The 13375-nt window shown below is 46.2% G+C and overlaps 1 protein-coding gene across 2 annotated transcripts in view; it reads left to right on the top strand.

Annotated features, from left to right (window-relative positions):
• slc25a23b (solute carrier family 25 member 23b) overlaps positions 1 to 13375 on the top strand; it is a 34237-nt gene that overhangs the window by 14117 nt on the left and 6745 nt on the right. The window lies entirely within an intron of this gene.

Here is a 13375-nt window from a genome sequence, read left to right as displayed (position 1 = left end):
AAATCCTCTGTGAGTAACACAAGGTGGTGAATAACACACCCTTGGTAAATTCAAAAACCCAGAAAATTACAACTAAAAAGGTTAAATTGGCAGAGTTCACATAGTCATGTGACCCAAGTTTCCTCCTGTGGTCTTCTCCTGCTCCTGCAACAAGAGACACACACAGATATACATCCACACCTTTGTCACATCAGCGTGGGGGTTAACTTAAGTCAGTCAAGTCTTGTCAGCTTTTGTCAGCTTTTATCAGTCAGTCAGTTCCCCTTTTTTTATTTTCACTCATCATTCATTCATTGATTCTTTCTTTGCTGATAGTGGAATTTATCGTCGCATTTCGTTTCCACCCTCAGCAAAACAACGACATTAAAAAGAAAAAGAATTTAGACTAGATTACCTCGCTGAATCCTTTTAGAAAGTGGCTTTCTCCTGAGCCCATTTTAATTTTGGAGAAGCTCACTTTGCAACTGTTCGCAACATGTTGTAGTTAAATGGTAAAATGGTAAATGGCCTGTATTTGTATAGCGCTTTACTAGTCCCTAAGGACCCCAAAGCGCTTTACACGTTCAGTCACCCACCCATTCACACACACATTCACACACTGGTGATGGCAAGCTACATTGTAGCCACAGCCACCCTGAGGCGCACTGACAGAGGCGAGGCTGCCGGACACTGGCGCCACTGGGCCCTCTGACCACCACCAGTAGGCGACCGGTGAAGTGTCTTGCCCAAGGACACAACCCTGTTGTCTCATCACATAATAAGTTTCTTCTCATGTTACCAAATGTGTGCCATGTTAAAACTTCTTCACACACCAGAAACTCAACAATCAGCTCACTCATTCAAGACCCCTCATCAGCATTCTGTTTTCTCCCTATGATGCAACCATCTGTCCTCCTATAATATTCAGCCCACTAGTCTATGTATCACTTTCATCTTACTAGTGACTTGGACAAGATGACAACAGAATCTCATGCTTAGACTCTGTCTGGTTTCATTGTATGTGTATATGCATGTAGGGTTAGTATGGTTAATGCACTTTATGTTTGTGTGTGTTTTATGTACCTTTCTCATTTTGTAGTCCAGACTCCTTCTCAATTTTCCCACTTAAAGCAGTTTCCTTTTTTCCCAGAATTACTAACCCAAATTTTGATTTCCCACACTAAACAACAGCCTTCCTCTGTGTTCTCACCTGCTCCTCTCACTCCGTTCTCCTCTCCCACTTTGCAGTCCAATGGCAAACAGTTTTCTTCAGCTTTGTCCTGTGTTTTCCACTGTCTCATCTTGCCATTCCACTCCAAAAGTGGCAAATGTCACTCAGACAGTCTCCTCAAAAGTCATCTTCACACACAGTGAAGTTGCAGCTTGCTGGAAACGCATCTCCATCCATCCAGGTGATGGGTTCTCTTTCTCTCTGATGCCGTTTGCACACACTGCTGCTGGATCTCTCTCAGGACTCTGCTGTTGTCTGTTGGGCTGCTGTGAACTGTAGATGTGCTGTGCTTCTGGGATTGCACTCCTTGTCTTGTCTTCAGGCAGAGGTTAACTTCCATGGAGCTTGTTTTCTCAGGGTGAGGAGCACATGGGAGTTAAGCTGAGTGTTTCCTAATGATGTTAATCCTATAATTTTCTTCCAACTGCTACACATGGAAAATTGATCCAGGTCTGCTTTTCACCTGAAAGTGACAAACTAAGACATTTTCATTATTCTCATCACTGCTTAAACAACTCACATCTCTCTCTCTGTTTTTTTTTTTTTTAACTGACCTTTCTCAAAAACAGAAAGTAGCATTACAGTTGTTTCAGGCTGGGACACACCAAACACTCTTCATCATTCATATTTCATCCACACAACTATTTTATTTCTTTTGTCCACTGGGCAGGTGACCTGCAGAATCATGTCTGCCCCAGCTGGATACCGCTTAACTCACACACTTTCACACCTCTCTGTAACTCACACACACCATGACGTCAGACACATTCACTCTTACTTCTGCTTTGCACACAATTTGACTTCATTCTTCAACGATCTATATACTATGTGCTGCCCAATAAATACTTTGCATTGTATTTCATCCCCTTTTAAGGCAGAGTTACTCAGTTTATTCCCCATTACGAGACAACAATCAGCCACACTCACACAGACCATGTCTGGCCTGCACACGCACACACACAAAATATAAAATAGGCCTATCGCTTGCGTCTGCACGCACAGCTCTCATGGACCTGCGTCCTGCCCGCACAGTCCAACGTACTCCCGTGCTCACGTGAAACTGCGCAGCTACGGAGCCTTTTTCTTTTCTTTAGTAGCCTGCGACCTTCCCGCGTGGCTGGCGCACTCCCGTACCTGCATGCACCCGCGCGACCAGAGCTCCCCCGGACTCGCGTCTGCATGCGCAGTGCCGGTGACGCATAAGGCCTTTTCTACTTACTGTTTGCATCGTCTCGTTCATGGGAAAGTCTCTGGATTCCGTCAATCGCCACCCAATCCGAGGGGAGTTCTGACGCAAACTCTCCGGCCGAGTTTCATCAGGCGTCTCAGACGCCTCGCTGCTAGCAGACTTCGGATCTCCCTCTCCTCGGTGGATGCGATGTGTTGGGCTCCAGCTCGGAAGGACCAAATATATGTTGGGTCTGTGTTTCCACATGCCCCGCTAGTTTAGAGACTTATTCCTCATGAAGAACACAAGACATAACAGAACATTTTCAACCGGTCTTTAACTCGCTAACGAGGGAAGCCTTGGTCAGAACCAGGCGGTGGAGCAATGCTCCTCACCTGTCTCTAGCCGAAATCCTTCAAAGAGTAGCCCTCCTCGCAGCTATTTATTCCCATAACAGTTACAATACACAATAATTTACACAATACAACACAACACAACCAAGCACCTCCCACCGTAAAACCCCCCAATGGTTCTAAGACAAGGCACTATGTGTATGTGTGTGCACGTGCGTAGAGGCTAGGCCTACGCTTGAAGCCACTAAGGTGGTCGTTAACGGGGGTGACGCGATGTCACTGGTATGTATGAATTAAGTAAAAAGTCCAATAACTCCAGCAGTGCTTATCTTGTCCTTTTTGGTCTTTATTCCCATATCATCTTAGCATAACAGCGCAACGGTCACAAACTGTTTGCCTTCGTACAATTAACAACACACCTGACGCCGATTACGTGCGTCTACTTTAAATACCTTTACATGATCAAAACAGAAAAAGGTGACCTCTAGCGACCACATAAGGTATTAACCCAAGAATGGCTCCTACAACGTGTATGCATGTCTATGTCTATGTATGTGTGTGTGTGTGTGTGTGTGTGTGTGTGTGTGTGTGTGTGTGTGTGTGTGTGTGTGTGTGACCTCCTGCTCACCGAAAGGATCATAAAAGCAGGAAGCTTACAACACAAGAAAGAGATCTTTCAGATAGAATGTATCTGCAATAAAACCCACGTCAGCCTCCCCCAGCACCAAATTGGCTGGAGAGGTGGTCAGGATCAAAGGAATGGCTTTGATCCTACTGCTTGAACTAAGACTTTACAAATTTAAGAACCACAATGAAAACATTCAACATTTTGACTTAACAATTAACGCCTCAGATTTGTTTGTATTTATTTTATAACCTGACACTGTACCATAATCTTTAAGGTTGCTCAGAAGGGCTGGGACAGAGGTGACCGGATTCTCTAAAAATAGCAAAATATCATCTGCGAAAAGTGACAGCTTATATTGTGTATTGGTTTCATTTTTAATTCCTTGTATGAGAGGGTTGGATCTGATCAGTTCAGCTAATGGTTCAATACTGAGAGCAAATAAGGACATCGCTAACATTTCACCCTGTCTAGTGCCATGGCCTAGAGAGAAGAAGTCAGTGGCCATTAACCCTTACTCGAGACTTGGGATTTTTATATAATGTTTGGACCCATGAAATAAAAGTGACATTGATGAAGTCTTTTTCAATTACATGTTTCAGTTTATATTATTAAATCTCATAGCACTGCATACACACTTATAAAAGGTGAAGTTTTACTTGATATTTAATATTGCATTGTAATAATGTACTCACTGTTATGGTTCTGGGCATTTTTGGGGGGCACTTCTAAGTTCTGTTGACTACTGGTTATATGAATTTTTTCCTTAGTTTGCCCTTGTGTTTTGCAGCTTTGTGCATTTATTCCACTTCTATGCTCCTGATGTTCCCTTAACAAGTTCTTCCTGTTTTATTTTTTAATATCCTATCTAATCTAATGTATGTTGCATTTGGGTTTGTTACCTAGTTTTCCTAATTAGTTGCAGTTCCCTGGTGTTCCTATCTCCCTAATTACCTTGTGTGTGTTTATAGCGCTCGTCTTCTATAGTTTATTATATATTTATCATCCTGTTTATTATTGTGTACGTTTCCTGTGTTCACCTCAGTTTCCTAGCTCCCAGTATTTTCCCAGCATTGTTTTATGGATTCTGGTTCTGGTTCAATAAAAGATTTAACCATATCACACCACATTGCTGCTCACTTCTGCCTGTGTGCTTTGCAGAGTGTCATAGCCTCCTGCACATCCCATTCGTCCTGCTATAGATAGGCTTAAGCTGCTGTTGGACAGTTGCTTGTGTTAAGAAACTGAAGACACTTTTAGTCAAAGCCACCAGACTCCACTGGAAAAAATGACAATTTTACCTGCGATGCAAATAACCTGTTGTTGCCTCAATCATTTTTTGGGTGACTGATGTTTTAAGACAGTAATTCTAAAATCGACTTAGTTAAACAGTCACACAGTAACCTTGTGTCCTCCAAGATAAAGTTAGAGTTTGGTTTCATTTTTGTTCCTGTAAGTTGAAACTGGTGGGTTTAAGAGAAATACCTCTCCATCAATCACAGGGCTCTTCCTGAAAGACAGAGATGCAGACATTCTAATTTGATTTAGAAAAAAAGGACCAAAAAGGATCGATTTTAAATACACGTAGACATTGAGGGCTAGCAGGGGGGGCTATGCGCTTACCTGCTGCTCTCTGGCAGGTAGCTCCATGCCCTCCTGGGTTTTAAATGCACCTTAGAACACACATACATCAACACTACAATGAGCGGGTGGAGGGAGGTTAGGAGTCTTCTCTCACCCCCCGTTCTCTGCGACCTGCTGGAGCGGGGGGGCTAGGAGGAGGAGTTGGCCGTCCGACTGGGGTCCGGAATGTGGGCCTCCCTGCTGCTGCGGAGTCGGGCGGTCTGCTTCTCCCCACCGCAGGGAAAAGGGTAGCACTACCTGGGTCTGGGTGCAGTTGCCCCCTCCAGGGGCAAGGGTACCTAGACCCAGTTTGTAGAGTATGCTTGGGGAGTGTGATTGTGTGTACAGCGTCTCTTTATGTCTGTCTCCACGTTGGTTGAGTGTGGAGTAAGTGCATATAAGAGCATGAGGGTGGGAATGGATGTTTGTATCTGTGTGTGCCTGTATGTCTGTGTCTATATGTCAGGTTGGATATCAGACGCCACCTCTCTGTGGACATCTCAGGCCCTCCAAGGTTTGGAGGCCTATCTCCCCCCACCACTTCCCCTGCCGGGGGCGGACTCCCTCAGACATCGGTGCGTTGGTGGTTCTTTGTGTCCGGGGATGGGCGTCCAGGCACACACCGGCTCACTCCTTGGCAGCTGCTTATCGGGGCCTGGAGCCTGGGGCTCGCTCGGGCCACTTCGGAGGTGGGGTGCCCCCGGCCTCTTGGCCTGGGGCTCGGTCACTCAGGCACAGCTGGCTGCCGGCGGAGCTCACGGGCACGTCACTGCAACCCCCCCTGGCTTCTGCTCCGTGGCTGCTGAATGACCCCTCATCTGGGACTCTCCTCAGCTCTTTCTGGGACAGTGGCTCAGCTGCCCCTCTGTTGGTCTTCCTTGGTCTCTTGTGTTCTGGGGGCCTCTGGATGTCTGGAGTTTGGATCTCCTCCATACCTGCTTCATGCCCTGGAGGACGGGGCAGTGGTCCCCCACACCCTCTAGCAGATCATTACATGAAGGAACCTTTTAAAAAACAAGCGCGTCCATGCTCACAGGTGTACACACGGGTGCTCACACACACAAACTACACCCTTTTTGGCTCCTACCTCAAAGCACACTGTGCTGTCGATCTTACGTGCTGCACAATAATGTTTAATATTTAGTATTTACTGTCATATTCCCATAGATCATTGTGATGTTGTTTATTCTATTACTCTCGTTTTCTTCTGCTTGTTTTCTTTTTTCTTTCTCAACAGGTGATCCAGGTGATCGATATATGTTTTTTTGTTTGTTTGTTTTTTTCTGCTTATTCTGTTGGTTTTTGTTTTTTGCCCTTCTCCCCCGTCCCTCTTCTCAACTGTTTTTCTTTCCCTCTTTCTTTCTCCCTTTTCTTTCCCCCAGTCAAGTCTGTCCCGTATTCAGCAAGTGAAAATAAAATAAATAATAAAAGGTGAATCAAATGGACCATTACGGCAAAGCTGGGATGGTCAATTTGGTAAAGAAAATCCGTTGGGCATCTTTCTTCGCCTTTAGACAATAATTCTGATGGCAAAAGAGCCAAACGGGACAGGCAAAAAAAAAAAAAAAAAAATGACAAAAAGGACCAAACTAGGGGTTAACATTAATAGTACAAAAAATGATCTGTGTGGTATTTTGGGCTGAAACTTTAAATATACATTAACTTATGACTATCATTTATTTGTCTGGAAGTGGTATTTATTGAGACATTCAGGTAAACAGTAGTCAGGATTGTATTGCTCTTGTATGCACATATCTTATGCTTGTACTGTGTGGCAGCTGAGCATCAGCCAAAGCAGTGATGACACAACATGAGACTGTTCTGCACTATTGTTATACTGTTATATGTTGTACATACTTCACACTACAAAGTCTGTCATTATGACAATAGCTCATCGGAACAGGATTTATTTAGTTACTTATAAATGCTGCTGCCTGCAAGCTGCATGCATCGTATTTTAATAGAACGATCTGGATATAATTTTGAGGCTATGGGCTAAATAATCTACCCCTAGTTATACATATGTCACATATCTTTTACAACAGCTGAGAGAAGGGCACATATACTGTATGCTTGAGTATCATAATGACAGCAAAGTTGACTTGGATGTGATGAAGTTACTAGTTCCATTGACAGTAACATTGATGTAAACTGTACATCAATGTTACCACCATACTGGATGTGACAAATATAGACATAGAGGTGCCTGTGCCACTGTAGTGATGCCTCACTGTTGTGCTGTGTGGAGTTGTTTTACTGTCAAGACCAGATCACTTGGGATTACCTTTCACAGGCACGACTGAGCAGTCGTTTTTTTTGTGTATGTGGCCATTTCAACATTTTCAAAACAACATTTGCTGAAGTGCATAATGCTATGAAGTCCTTTACATGGTATTATGAATTCCCACGTTGAAGCAAGCCTCTGAACAATGGCAAAGTCAGTCTTTGACTAAATTTCCCTGATCTAGCTACTCTGATTGTTGTTAGTTGCTTAGTTAACTTCCTTGCTTAGTTCTGATACTACATAAGTTTCCCAAAGATAAAGGGCTGCAAAAGCAGTGGGAAGTAGCTCTAAAGGGTAAGAGTTTTCTGGTAGCCCATCATCCATGCTGCCAATGAACTTTTCATAATTTCAGTCAGTATGAGAGATGGAGCTATTTCTTTAGTCTTCTCATCTTCAAAGGGGAGGAGTTTTTAGTCAATGTCACACTATGCTGAGAATAGACAAATATTAAATTCTTATGCGTTGCCTTTGTCACCTGACAATCTGAGAGTCAGATTCAGATTTATAGATGGCGTGGAGAGTCTTGAAAGCAAGAAGAGAAATGTGAAGGGCAAAGAACACTTTGTTTGGTCTTTTAGTGAATTTATTCCTCTGGTTGTCCACCACTACAGTGTCTGGTTGGTTAGCCATCACCATTTTGTCCATCTGTATCTGGAAGTCCCACAGGATCTTAGCTTGGTCATTCTCCACCATCCTTGGGGGCGTCTCCCATTTTGACCTCGGGACTTCCAGGCCATACTCGGCACAGATGTTTCTGTATACTATGCCACTGTATACCGGCCACTTGGTTATGGCGTTCAATGTATGCCCTGCCTGCTAGCATCTTGCACCCTGCTGTTATTTGCTGGATTGTCTCAGGGGCATCTTTACACAGCCTGCACCTGGGGTCTTGCCTGGTGTTATAGACCCCAGCCTCTATAGATCTTGTGCTCAGAGTTTGTTCCTGTGCGGCCATGATTAGTGCCTCTGTGCTGTCTTTCAGTTCAGCTTTCTCCAGCCACTGGTAGGATTTCTGGATGTCAGCCACCTCTGCTATCTGCCGGTGGTACATACCGTGCAGGGGCCTGTCCTTCCATGATGGTTCTTCCTCTTTCTCCTCTTTCTTGGGTTTCTGGTGCTTGAGGTATTCACTGAGGACCCGGTTGATTGGGGCCATCTTCCCGATGTATTCGTGGATGTTCGTTGTCTCATCCTGGATTATGGTGCTGATGCTCACACCAGTCCCCGGCCTCCTTCCGCTTAGCATACAGCCTCAGAGTGCTGGACTTGGAGTGAAACCCTATGCACTATGAATTTCAGCCAGTTTATTAATATTAGTTTAAAGTGGTTAATGTGCTGACATATCACCAACCTGCTCAGTGCAGCACCAGTGTATCTATGTCTACATTAATAACATTTGAAGTTATTTCTAAGCGATTTGAAGAGTCTGTTGTAGTGACCAGAGTTTCCTCTGATTCAGATGAACAATAAAACAAAACAGAACCTTAAAGATAAGACAAAGATGACAAGAAAACCAGAGAGAGAGAAAAGAAGAGAAACAAAGTGAAAAGGAGGCAAAAATCAACAAAGCAGCATATTCTTAAAGAGAAGTAATGGACTGGCTAGCTCAGCAACACCAAAAGGCCTGAAAGACCCCAACAAACATGTAGAAGAACACCAAAAGAGAGGTTATACTTTCATATACTTTCATGCTTACTTCCTCACACTCGAGGAAGTAAGCATATCATTGTCAGAGTCTGCAATCAAGAGCCTCGTTCATGAACGTAAATACAAAAGGTCCAAACAAGGACTCAAGAACAGGTAGAGCAGAGTAGATTGTTCCAGAAAAGCATCAAAAAGAGCCTTCTCAATTGTGAAAAAGAAAACAATATTTGGACATAAGAAAGATTTCCTTGTGCCAGAATGATGGAAAGAGGAAAAGTATCAAAAAGGCTGTGAACAGCTCTACTATATAATCTATTAAATATGGCAGAGGAAGGTCATTACTGTTTATTGATAGCAAGAAATGCTCTTGATTATTAATGGCTGTTAAGTGAATAGCACACTAACATCCATAGGCTGCACTGATATTCACTAACAGAAATGAAGCAAACCACATGGTGGGTAGTTTGAGTGGGTGGTTGGGCTGTTCACAGCAAAAAAGACACAGAGCCAAGTATGTGGTGAGAGCTGGAAATACTTTAGTCACTTAGGTAACAGTGGGTATTTATCCAGGTTTAAATCTGTCCTCGTTGCCCTCATGTCTTCATGTAAGCATTATTTCACTGTGAGTCCAGTCACAGTGACTACAATCTGCAGATTTGTAGCAGATGCATGAGCTGCTTGATTATGGCAATCACTGTAACCACAATGTGGCAGGGGTGTGGCCCAGGAGGCATCCTTGTCAGATGCCCGAACCACCTCAGCTGGCTCCTTTCGATGTGGAGGAGCAGCGGCTCTACTCTGAGCCCCTTCCAGATGGCTGAGCTTCTCACCCTATCTCTAAGGGAGAGGCCAGCCACCCTTCGGAGGAAGCTAATTTCCACCGCTTGTATCTGCGATCTCGTTCTTTCGGTCACTACCCACAGCTCGTGGCCATTGTTGAGGGTAGGGAGGTAGATTGACCGGTAAGTTGAGAGCTTCGCTTTTACACTCAGCTCCCTCTTCAACTGTCGATCTCTGGCTCCCTTCTCCCATCACTCGTGAACAAGACCCCGAGATACTTGAACTCTTCCACTTGGGGCAGGAACTCATCCCCGACCCGGAGTGGGCACTCCACCCTTTTCTGGCTGAGAACCATGGCCTCAGATTTGGAGGTGCTGATCCTCATTCCCACTGCTTCACACTCGGCTGTGAACCGTACCAGTGCAAGCTGGAGGCCATCACCCGATGAAGCCAACAGAACCACATCATCCACAAAGAGCAGAGATGAGATTCTGAGGCCACCGAAGTGAAAGCCCAACGCCACTTGGCTGCGCCTAGAAATCCTGTCCATAAAAATTATGAACAGAATCGGTGACAAAGGGCAGCCCTGGCGGAGTCCATCACCCACCGGGAATGAGTCCGACTTATTGCCGGCAATGCAAACCAAGCTCTTGCAACGGTTGTACAGGGATCGAATGGCCCGTAGCAATGGGCCAGACACCCCATACTCCTGCAGCACCTCCCACAGGACACCCTGAGGGACACGGTCGAATGCCTTCTCCAAGTCCACAAAACACATGTAGGCTGGTTGGGCAAACTCCCATGCACCCTCAAGTATCCTTGAGAAGATAAAGAACTGGTCCAGTGTTCCGCAACCAGGACGAAAACCGCATTGTTCCTCCTGTATCTGAGTTTCGGCTAGTGGACGAACTCTCCTTTCCAGCACTCTGGCATAGACTTTCCCGGGGAGGCTGAGGAGTGTGATCCCCCTATAGTTGGAACACACCCTCTGGTCCCCCTTCTTAAAGATGGGGACCACCACCCCGGTCTGCCAGTCCAGGGGTACTGCCCATGATCTCCACGCAACATTGTAGAGGCGTGTCAACCAGGACAGCCTACAACGTCCAGAACCTTCAGGAACTCGGGGTGGACCTCATCCACACCAGGGGCTCTGCCACCAAGGAATTGTTTAACTGCCTCAGTGACCTCGCACCCGGAAATTGGCGGGTCATCCACGTCATCCCCAGACTCTGCTTCCTCCTCGGAAGACGTGTCAGTGGGATTAAGGAGGTCCTCGAAGTATTCCTTCCACCGTCCGACAATTTTCTCAGTCGAAGTCAGCAGCACTCCGCCAGCACTATACACAGTGCAGGTAGAGCACCACTTTCCCCTCCTGAGACGCCTGACAGTTTGCCAGAATCTCTTTGAGGCAGTCCAAAAGTCTTTTTCCATGGTCTCTCCAAACTCCTCCCACACCTGGGTTTTTGCTTCAGCCACTGCCCGAGCCACATTCCGCTTGCCCTGTCGGTACCTGTCAGCTGCCTCCGAAGTCCCACAGGCTAACCAAGCCCGATAGGACTCCTTCTTCAGCCTGGTGGTTCCCTTCACCTCTGGTGTCCACCATTTGGTTTGGGGATTACCACCACGACAGGCACCAACCACCTTGCGGCCATAGCTCAATGCAGCAGCTTCGGCAATGGAGATGCTGAACATGGTCCATTCGGACTCAATGTCCCCAGTCTGCCGGAGGTGTGCGTTGAAGATCTCGCAGACTGGGGCCTCTGCTAGGTGTTCCCAGCACACCCTCACTACGTGTTTAGGTGCACCGGGTCTTTCCTGGTGATACGATTACAAAATCGATCATCGACCTGCGGCCTAGAGCGTCCTGGTGCCACGTGCACTTATGAACGCTTTGTTCGAACACTTATGTTCGAACAAAGTGTTCGTTATGGCCAAACTGTGATTTGCACAGAAGTCCAATAACACTGCTCGGGTTCAGATCAGGGAGGCCGTTCCTCCCAATCACGCCCCTCCAGGTCTCGCTGTCGTTACCCACGTAAGCATTGAAGTCTCCCAGTAGGACAACAGACTCTCCAGGTAGAGCACCTTCCAGCAACCCACCCAGGGACTCTAAGAAGGCTGGGTACTCTGAACTGCCACTCGGCGCATAAGTGCAGATGACAGTCAGGACCCGTTCCCCAACCCTAAGGCGCAGGGAACAAACCCTCTCATCCATCGGGAAGAACCCCAACGTACCGGCAGCAAGCAACCATATTAGAATACCCACCCCAGCCCGCCGCCTCTCACCAGGGGCAACTCCAGACTGAGACAGAGTCCAGCCCCTCTCCAGGAGCCCAAGCCATGCGTAGATGTGAAACTGACTATATCTAGCCTCTCAACCTCACGCACTAACTCAGGCTCCTTCCCCACCAGAGAGGTGACATTCCATGTCCCAGTTGCCACTCTTGTTAGCCAGGTATCAGTCTGCCAGGGCCTCCGCTCCTGGCCGCCGCCCAGCACACAATGCACCCGACCCCTACGGCGCCTCCTGTGGGTGGTGGGCCTGCGGGAGGATGGGCCCATGTCCCCTTTTCGGGCTAAGCCCGGCTGGGCCCACGGACTAAGGCCCGGCCACCAGACGCTCGCCCTCGGGCACCCTCCCCGGGCCTGGCTCCAGGGCGGGGCCCCAGTAACCCTATCCCAGAAACTCACTCCTAAACATTGTGGAAAGCCTTCCCAGAAGAGTTGAAGCTGTTATAGCTGCAAAGGGTGGGCTGACATCATATTAAACCCTATGGATTGATTCGGATGTCAGATACATATGCGTGAGAAGCAAGCATGAAAATACTTTTGGCAGTGCCTTTCTTTACAAGGTAAAAGAAACTGTTAGTGAGTTTGTTCTGTTGGGGGGGGGGGGGGGGTATTTATTTTATATTCAGTTGCAACATGAGAATGAATGAAAATAGTTATTAATTTATCTTGATGAGCTTGTTTCCTTAAAGGTTCAAAGCCAATATGGGAATTAAATTAAAGGCCAAATGAGTGGGGTGCTTGTGGCATAAAGCCAGAAGGGTTGCCTATAGATGTCCACCTCAAGGTCATTTATTGCATGCTTTCCCCATGATATTTCTCCCATCTTTCCTGTCCTATCACAATAAAAGCTAACAACAACAAAAAAAACAATATATTAAAAAAAAAAAAAATCACCCAAGGCTGCGTCTGTTGTACTGTTCTGGTTTGTGGCCTATACTGTTGAGTCTGCGCTTCCACAGACCCTGCTAGTTTAGAGACTTATTCCTCATGAAGAACAAAAACAAGACAGAACATCTTCAACCGGTCTTTTACTCGCTAGCGAGGGAAGGCTGATCGGAACCAGGCTGTGGAGCTTAACACTCCTCACCTGTCTCCAGCCCAACTCCTTCAAAGAGCAGCCCTCCTCGTAGCCTTTTATTGAAAAACTGTTACAATACACAACACAACACAAGCACCTCCCACCATAAACCCCCCAAATGGTTCTAAAAGACAAGGCACTATGTGTATATGTGTGCACATGTATGCGTGTCTATGCATGTGCAAGAACGTGTGTGTGTGCATGCATGTGAGTGTGTGTGTGTGTGTTCTGCTCCCCAAAAGGATCATAAAAGCAGGAAGTTTACAACAAGAAACAGATCTTTCAGATAGGATGTATCTACAATAAAACCTCCCCCAG

This window comes from Neolamprologus multifasciatus, chromosome 4, assembly GCF_963576455.1.
Source record: "Neolamprologus multifasciatus chromosome 4, fNeoMul1.2, whole genome shotgun sequence".
Classification (NCBI taxonomy): Eukaryota; Metazoa; Chordata; class Actinopteri; order Cichliformes; family Cichlidae; genus Neolamprologus; species Neolamprologus multifasciatus.
Note: the sequence above shows the minus strand (reverse complement) of the source record. Positions and strands in the feature narration are given on the sequence as shown.